Genomic DNA, 9,854 nt, shown 5'->3' on the forward strand with positions numbered 1-9,854 from the left:
ATACCCCTGCAGGACCCGACCGTCAACACACCGCGGCGGAGGGGCCAGAATTCTCCACACCCCCCACCCAAGAGGCCGTCAGCGATGACAGCAGCTCTGTCGACCTGGACACCGATGACCAGCCCGGACCATCGGGGACCTCTGGACAGTCGGTTCCCCTCACACAGGCCCAGGCCACTACAGACCCAAACCCCTCTGGGAACACCAGCACAGCTCCCACCCAGCGGGCCCATGCCTCTGTCTCCAGGGCGCGTCAATCTGCGGTGTGTCTACCACTACAGGGCACCCAGGATAACCCACCACCCCAACAACAACAGGGACCTGGGGGCAGTGGTAGTGGGCACACCGGCCAGGGGGCAGAGGCCCAGGGAAACAGGGGAACTCGGAGGGCAGCTGTGCGACAGGGGGGGGAGGAGAGGACCAGGGAACCCACTCTCCACGAGGTCCTCACCACCATCATGGGAGCATACAACCGCTCCCAGGAGACGATGGCGACGGTACTGGCCCGGTTCCAGGAGATCCAGGTGCTGCAGGAGGAACACTATCGGGGGTACAGGGAGGACATCAGAGCCATCAACACCACCCTGGTTACCATGGTAGGGCTGCTGCAGGACCTCGTCAACAACAGGGCGGACACTGAACAACACCCAAGGGCCCCTGCCACTAGCCTGGACCAAGAACAGCCAACCACCTCCGCCGGCGCTAGTGGACAGGAGGCCCCCGCACAGCAGCAGCCCACCAGACCCCCACCTCCTGCAGGAGAAGAACCACCCCGCAAGAGGGCCCTGAGATCTCGCAAGAAGACAGAGTAGGATGTCAAGACCCCCGCCAGCAACGGATACCACCTGATGTCATCCCACTGTCCCACATTGTCACCCTGTCCATCCTTGAACTGCCCATGCTCCATCTCTCCACAGGCCTCTGGACAATGCACCTGTGTGACTGTTACTCTGGACTCTGCCATGGACATTCCTTCACCATAGCCCCCACCCACTTGAAACCACCCATCCCATTTTGAGCACTTAAATAAACACCTATTTTGCACCAAAATATCTGGAGTCTGGCTGTGATTTTAATAGATTGTAATTGACATGACAGTGCAAATATGTCCTTGTACATGGTGAAGTCAACAAACAGCTGCCACAAAGCTGTAGTCCATGGGGAAACGAAGCACAGGACTCGTAGTGGGGACCCCAGATCTGAAATAGGGAGGGAAAGGCCAAAACTCAGTCATCATACACTGGGGGAAATAGACAGGCAGCAGAGATGCTGGAGAGTAGTTAACATTTACTAAATTATCTTTGAAATGTTACCTGTGTCCTATTGGAAGTACTGTTCAATGATTCTGTCCCTGTTGTCTGTTTCAGCCCCGTCGTCTTCCTCCTCGTCACTCTCCTCAGGTTCCACCGCTGCCACAACACCACCGTCTCGACCATCCTCCTGCAGGAAAGGCACCTGGCGGCGCAAAGCCAGGTTGTGAAGCATGCAGCAGGCCACGATGATGTGACACACCTTCTTAGGTGAGTACATTAGGGATCCACCTGTCATATGCAGGCAGCGAAACCTGGCCTTTAGGAGGCCAAAGGTGCGTTCGATCACCCTCCTAGTACGCCCATGGGCCTCATTGTACCGTTCCTCTGCCCTGGTCTGGGGATTCCTTACTGGGGTCAGTAGCCACGACAGGTTGGGGTACCCAGAGTCCCCCACTAGCCATACACGGTGTCTCTGTAGCTGTTCCATCACGTAAGGGACGCTGCTATTCCTGAGGATGTAGGCGTCATGCACTGACCCTGGGAATTTGGCATTTACATGCGAGATGTACTGGTCAGCCAAACACACCACCTGGATGTTCATTGAATGGTAATTTTTTCTGTTCCTGTACACCTGCTCCCTGTCTCTTGGGGGAACCAAAGCCACATGGGTCCCATCAATGGCACCAATTACGTTGGGAATATGTCCAAGGGCGTAGAAATCACCCTTCACTGTAGCCAATTCGCCCACCTCAGGGAAAATGATGTAGCTCCTCACGGATTTCATCAGGGCAGACAACACTCTGGATAACACCTTCGAAAACATGGGCTGAGACATCCCAGAAGCAATTCCCACGGTTGTCTGAAATGACCCACTTGCCAAGAAATGGAGTACTGACATGACCTGCACCAGAGGGGGAATCCCTGTGGGTTGGCGGATGGGGGACATCAGGTCGGGCTCCAGCTGGGCACACAGTTCATGGATAGTGGCACGGTTAAGACGGTAGGTCAGGATAATGTGGCGTTCTTCCATTGTCGACAGGTCCACCAGCGGTCGGTACACGGGAGGATTCATCCGTCTCCTCGCCCAACCCAGCGGACGGTGCCTAGGAAGGACAACATGGAGCACACAGTCAAGCAACCCACAGGTACGTACTCACAGCTAGCACAGTAAACGATTCTCTATGCAGTGAATGGCGTGTCTGAGTGGCTATGCAAGGCCTAGGCCTGTGTGACGCTGTTGAAATTGAGCCATGTGGGCCCTGGAAATGGCGGCTGCCTGACCTGTGAAGTGTGACAATGGGATGTGAGGTCAATGCGCTGGCGTGGCACACCGCGGCGGGCGGCGGGCGGCGGGCGAAGACCGCGGCGCAAAGCCGCATTGGTTAACATTGAAGCCTATGGGTTTCAGGAGCCAATGGCGAAGGGCGCCGGCGATGGCGGGACGCACCGCCGCGGTACGCACCGCCGCGGACGTGACCGCCATTTTCTATCTACTTATCCACTTGCGACTTGAACTTTCACAGGAGAGGACCTATACTGCAAGTGTTGCTGTGACCTCGGTCTGGAAGGGACAATGGCTGCTGCGACTGGGGAAAGGGCCCCTGCCTTCACTGGAGAGGAGTTGGAGAAACTTGTGGATGGGGTCCTCCCCCAGTATGCGCTACTCTACGGTCCTCCAGACCAACAAGTGAGTCTAATTCAATCTGGATTTGGGGCCACTGGCTGGCTTGGGGGCCTGGCGGGGGGCATGGCGGGGGGCCTGGCGGGGATGGGGGGCATGTTGGGCCTGGCGGGGGGCCTGGCGGGGATGGGGGGCATGTTGGGCCTGGCGGGGGGCATGGCGGGGATGGGGGGCATGTTGGGCCTGGCGGGGGGCATGGCGGGGGGCCTGGCGGGGATGGGGGGCATGTTGGGCCTTGCGGGGGGCATGGCGGGGATGGGGGGCATGTTGGGCCTGGCGGGGGGCCTGGCGGGGATGGGGGGCGTTGGGCCACTGGAAAGGAAAATGCTGAGAAACTTGAACGTGGTATTTCTCCCTCCCTGTACGTGTCACATAGGTCCGCGCCCATGAGAAGATCGGGATTTGGCGTGCCATCACCAAGGAAGTCCGGACCCTGGGGGTCCACCATCGACGGGGCACCCAATGCCGCAAGAGGTGGGAGGACATCCGCCGCGGGACCAAGAAGACCGCCGAGTCTCTGCTGGGGATGGCCTCCCAACGTAGGCGGGGTGCCTGCCGTCAACTGAGCCCCCTGATGTTCCGGATCCTGGCGGTGGCCTACCCTGAATTGGATGGGCGCGTGAGGGCAGCACAGCAGACACAAGGGGGTGAGTACAAGCATTATCTACTCTGTTGTCGCGCAGTGGAGGTGTCTGGGTGGGGGAGGAGGGCTGTGGGTCCCCCTAGGCCAGGGCGATATCTGTAGGCTGGGCACCCCCGTAAGCCCCTGTGTCCCCAGCCACCACCCTCAGTAGTTTGTCAGTACAGCCATCCCTGGGCCGTGTCATCCATGGGTGCAGTTGTCAACTCTAGGCGTGTAGGGCATGTTCCACGGAATGCGTAGCGGACCCCAAGTGCGCAACTTAGTGCAGGGGGCATCTGTGTCTGTCATGTCCGCTAACTGTACCGGAGATCCATGTACTCAATATCCCTTTATTTCTCTCTCCCCCCCCCTTTTTGTTTGTCTTTCTGTGCTTGTGTGCATCAGCATCATCAGGCGGAGGAGAAGTGGCATCGGGGCAGGAGGGAGCTGCATCTCACATGGCCCAGGAGGGCCATGCCACAGAGTCAGACTGGACCAGTGAGACGGAGGGCGAGGGGAGCTCCACGACGGGGACGACTGGACCCTGCAGCGACACGGACACATCCTCGGAAGGGGGCTCCCTTGCGGGGGTGGCACCATCCGTGCCCCCCGCCATTACAGGTACAGCCGCCACCCAGCGCACCATCTCCGCCCTCCCAGCAGCCCCTCAGCGTTCGCCCCGTGCCCGCTCTGCCAGGAAGCCGGGCATCTCCTTCGCCCCAGGCACCTCAGGCCCTGCCCCTGTTACCCCCGCTGCCCTCAGTGCGGAGCTCATTGACCTCGTGAGGACGCTCATTGTTGGGCAGACTACCCTTTTGAATGCCATCCAGGGGGTGGAGAGGGAGGTTCATCGCAGCAATGCGTACCTGGAGGGCATTCATTCGGGTCAGGCTGCCCATCAGCGATCGTTCCAGGCTCTGGCCTCAGCACTGACGGCAGCCATTGTCCCTGTCTCCTGCCTGCCTCTACTAACTCCCTCCTCCCAGTCTCCTGTTCCTCTGCCTGTCCCACCCACACCATCAGACCAGCCTGCACACACCTCAACACCCAAGAGAAGCTCATCCAAACATAAGCACCACAGATCACGCAGACATTCACACACGCAACATTCCGATGCAGACATGCCAACAGTCACTACCACCTCTGTGACCCCCACCTCCTCGTCTCCCTCCTCCCTCCCTGTGACGTCTACACTCACACCTCCATTCACCTCACCATCAGCCAGTGTTTCCATCACCAGCACACCCTCCACTCCAGTCCGCACACGTGCAGTCACCACCCCCACTGCCATTTACACGTCCCCTGTGTCCTCTCCCACTGTGTCTGTCACCCCCTCTTCCACACCACACAAACGCAGCCACCCACCCACCCAACAGCCATCCACCTCACGACAGCCTATCCCTCCTGCACCTGCACCCAAAGACAGCAAACGTGACTCACCTACAACCACATCCTCTCCCTCCACTCCCATTCCCACTGTACCTACCACTCTCCATTGTCCCAAGAAGCTCTTCCTCGCCACTACTAACTTCTTTCCTGACCCTGAGCCCCCCCCTCCTTCTCGTCGGGGTAAGAAGAGCACCTCAGCCACCACCAGCCCTGCAGCCCCCTTGACAAGGGTGCAGGGGTATTGGAGCCCGCCAGCCCGCATGTCTGGATCTTCGCCCAGCAGCAAGGGGACAGCCAGCCCACCCCCTGGGAAGAGGAGCAGAAGGCGGAAGGGTCGCCGCAGGAGCCCGCCTTCTACATCCCCCCCGGACACCACCCAGAGACAGTCACCAGCCACAGCTCCAAAGGGAGGAAAGGGCCACAGGCCCACGACTAAGGAGGGCAAGGGCAGCAAGTCGGGGAGGTCAGGCAGCAGGCCTGCTGCCCAGGAGGAGCCCACAACCCCCATAGCTGCTGCCCCGGGAGGAACCGGCACAGCTGCCCCGGGAGAGCCCACCACCCCCATAGCCGCTGCCCAGGGAGGACCCAGCCCAGCTGGCCAGGAGGGCCCCACCACCCACAGCCCAGGTGGGCAGTGAAGGAGCACCATCCCCGCTGCCCAGGAGGGCATCACCAGGAAATTAGCAGTTGGCCATAGACCGTCCGCCGTCTCAAGAACCACTGAACTGGGCCCCGCCGTCTCAAGCACCGCTCCGCTGGGCCCCGCCGTCTCATGAACCGCTGAACTGGGCCCTTCAAGGCAAGGAGCGCTGAACTGGGCCCCGCCGTCTCAAGAACCGCTGAACTGGGCCCTTCAGGGCAAGAACCGCTGAACTGGGCCCCGCCGTCTCAAGCACCGCTCCGCTGGGCCCCGCCGTCTCACGCACCGCTCCGCTGGGCCCCGCCGTCTCAAGAACCGCTGCACTGGGCCCTTCAAGGCAAGGAGCGCTGAACTGGGCCCCGCCGTCTCAAGAACCGCTGCACTGGGCCCTTCAAGGCAAGGAGCGCTGAACTGGGCCCCGCCGTCTCAAGAACCGCTGAACTGGGCCCCGCCGTCTCAAGAACCGCTGAACTGGGCCCCGCCGTCTCAAGCACCGCTCCGCTGGGCCCCGCCGTCTCATGAACCGCTGAACTGGGCCCTTCAAGGCAAGGAGCGCTGAACTGGGCCCCGCCGTCTCAAGAACCGCTGAACTGGGCCCCGCCGTCTCAAGAACCGCTGAACTGGGCCCCGCCGTCTCAAGCACCGCTCCGCTGGGCCCCGCCGTCTCACGCACCGCTCCGCTGGGCCCCGCCGTCTCATGAACCGCTGAACTGGGCCCTTCAAGGCAAGGAGCGCTGAACTGGGCCCCGCCGTCTCAAGAACCGCTGAACTGGGCCCTTCAGGGCAAGAACCGCTGAACTGGGCCCTTCAGGGCAAGAACCGCTGAACTGGGCCCCGCCGTCTCAAGAACCGCTGAACTGGGCCCTTCAGGGCAAGAACCGCTGGCCCTTTGGCAGACGTGGCAGGGCAGGATCTATCTCGGGCAGGGCTGCAGGATGTCCTCTGGCCAACTTGCCTCCTCCAGTGGCAGTGGGGTCTGTTATTGTGAGAAACTGGGGCTGATTGCAGAGGCCCCATAACTTTTTGCCCCCATTTTCCACTTTATGCTGGTGTTTTCCTGACTCTGATGGTGCCCTGGGTACTGCTAACCAGTCTCCGGGCCTGTGCTCTGTGTAAAATGGATATGCAAATTAGGCTAATTATAATTGGCTAAGTTAACCTACCTATAAGTCCCTAGTATATGGTAGGGCATGTAGGTTTAGGGACCACAGCATAGGTGGTGCACACCTAGGTGCATTGCTGAGGTGCCCAGTGTCATTTTAAAAGCAAGCCTGCCTTGCTGGCTGCTTTTAAATTAAAGTTATATGCAAATTCGACTTTGGAATTAAAGGTACTTCCAAAGTCTTAAACTACCTTATTTTTACATATAAGTCACCCCTAAGGTGTGCCCTATGTGCCCCTAGGGCTGGGTGCCATGTAACTATAAGCAGGGACTTTATAAAAATAGATTTATAAGCCCTGGTGAGGTAAAAACAGCCAAATTCGTTTTTCCCTCATTGAAGTAAATGGCCTTCATAGGCTAGAATGGGCAGACTTTATTTAAAATTTTAAAGTCTCCTTAAATGTTACATACCAAGAATTTGGTATCAAATTGATTGTTATAATAAATCCCACAACTTCCAGTTGTTGGATTTAATATAACTAGTGCAGGTAAAAAGTTTAGACTTTACCTAAAAAGTTGCCAATTTCAGCTCTGCATTGTTTTTGCTGCTGTGCTCTGATTGGCCAGCCTGCAGCAGCTTCTGCCAGGCTACTTTAATGAGGTGTGAAGTGGCCTGACTTCACACAAAGGAATGTGCTTGGGGGAGAGAATCTCCCCTCAGCAGATGGGGAAGCAGGAAGGGGGAGGGCTGCCAAACTGGTCTTCAAAGGCAGAGAAGGACATCTGGAGCACCCAGCAACACCCCCACATCCTGCAACCCCAGACAGCTAGGTGCCCCCTTGATTAGATTAGGAGAGGGCAGGAGAGGGGTGTGTTTATGATTTTTAGCCACACCAGTGGGTGGGCTCAGCCAGATCTCTCCTCCAAAAATCAGATTCATCCATTTTGGATTTTTAGAGACTGTTGCCTTCTGGGATGGATTTTTGCCACACTTCCCAGGAAGTGGTCATCACAGGGGGACGACCCTGTCCCTGATTGGAGGACCAGGGCCCCCCTGCTTTTCACCCAGGAGCAAGGATAAAACTGGCAGACCTGCACCCACGCCTCAGATCCCCACCAAATTTCAAGAAGAAAGAACTACAAGGAGAAGAAGGACTGCCCTGCTGGACCCCTGGCCTGCACCTGGACCCTGCACTCAGAAAGACTGCACCAGCTGCACACTTGGGCTTCACCACAAGAAGGACTTTGCCTGGCTTCCACTGGTTCAAGGAGGGACTCCCTGTTTGCTACAGGCGAAAAATTGCTAACCAGAGTCCCCTGCACCAACTCCTGAAAAAGTGACCAGCTGACCACTGCCCAGTGGCCAAAAAGGAGTTTGCGCCAGGTGCACTCTGGGAGTTGAAGTCCGCACTTCCCAAGGACCATCACAGAACTTCTGGACCCTTGGGGTGAGCTGTGGACCCCAAAAGAACCTTAAAAGAACATCTGGGTGAAGCCCCAGAAGTTTGGAAAAGATTGGAGAAATTTTAGAAAAAAGCTCCATAAAGTGACCGACTCGACGCAGAAATTCTAGCCGGCTTGCCTCAACCGCGACCCGGCCTGACTTCGTGGTTCGTCCCGGTCAAGAAAAACATCCGAAAAAGAGACTAAGTCCGAACGTAAAAAGTTGACCGGGACCTTCCAGCCATCGTATCCGAGAAGGGCTCCACGGACGTCGGATCAAGATCCAGGTTTACCCCGGTCGAAGGATTTTCATCTCGAAAAAACGACTAAGTCCGAAGGTAGAAATCACCACCGAGGAAACCGACTTCGCGTATCCGGACAAGGGCTCCAGGAGGTCGGATCCAACTGGCAGGTTCGTCCCGGTGAAGAAAAACTTCAAAATAAAGACTAAGTCAGAAGGTAACTTTTTAACCGAGGCCTCCCGCGACCTGTAGCCGAGCAGGGCTCCATCGCGGTCGGCCTGAAAGTTTGACTTTGTCCCGGTCCTGGTGCAACCAGATGACCCGATTGGCGCTTTTTGTTTCTATGCGCTAGAAAATAATAATACTTTAAAAATTCATATCTCCGGTTCCCTTGAACCGATTTTAATCGTTTTTGTGTCATTTTAAAGATAAAAATATAAGCTATTTTTATAAATTGGTTTTGGATTTTTAAACTGTTTCCTGTGTTTTATTTAATTACTGTTGTATGATATTTGAATGCTTTACACTTTGTCTCCTAAGTTAAGCCTTGACGCTCGATGCTAAGCTACCAAGGGTAGAGCTGGGATTAATTTACTGAGACCTAACTGTACTTTTGTGGAGGTTTGTGGCTTGTTGCTAGGTGTAGGTACCTACCTGCCCTATCAATAACCCATTTTCCAACAGTTATGGACTGTATGGACTGTGGCTTTGCTCTCCCCAGGATGGCCCAGTGGGCAGGCCACCCACTGTATGGACTGTATGGACTGTGGCTTTGCTCTCCCCAGGATGGCCCAGTGGGCAGGCCACCCACTGTATGGACTGTATGGACTGTGGCTTTGCTCTCCCCAGGATGGCCCAGTGGGCATGCCACCCACTGTATGGACTGTATGGACTGTGGCTTTGCTCTCCCCAGGATGGCCCAGTGGGCAGGCCACCCACTGTATGGACTGTATGGACTGTGGCTTTGCTCTCCCCAGGATGGCCCAGTGGGCAGGCCACCCACTGTATGGACTGTATGGACTGTGGCTTTGCTCTCCCCAGGATGGCCCAGTGGGCAGGCCACCCACTGTATGGACTGTTTGGACTGTGGCTTTGCTCTCCCCAGGATGGGCCTGTGGTCATGGAGTCCCCTCGTGGATCTGGCGTCGTGTACTCAAGTGGCTGAGGTGCCCCCCCTTCCCTTCCCCCTGAGGTGCCTGTCCTATTTTCTTTCTGATGCCCCTGCAGTGTTCTCTCCGTGGAGTTATTGTCGTGGGACTGGGCCTTGCCCCTTTGCACAGGACCCCTGTGATCCACGGACAGTGGTTGGACTACATTTAGTAGCTGTATATATTTTCTACATAGTTTATTTATTTATTGGGATTACTGGTGTACTTATTTCAATATATCTGCCCGTTTATGATCTCTTCTTTTGGTCTTTGCATTATTTCGGAGGGGGGTGGTTTGTGGGTTGTGACAGTGATCTGTGGGAATGCATTGATG

Source organism: Pleurodeles waltl, chromosome 5 (assembly GCF_031143425.1).
Source record: "Pleurodeles waltl isolate 20211129_DDA chromosome 5, aPleWal1.hap1.20221129, whole genome shotgun sequence".
NCBI lineage: Eukaryota > Metazoa > Chordata > Amphibia > Caudata > Salamandridae > Pleurodeles > Pleurodeles waltl.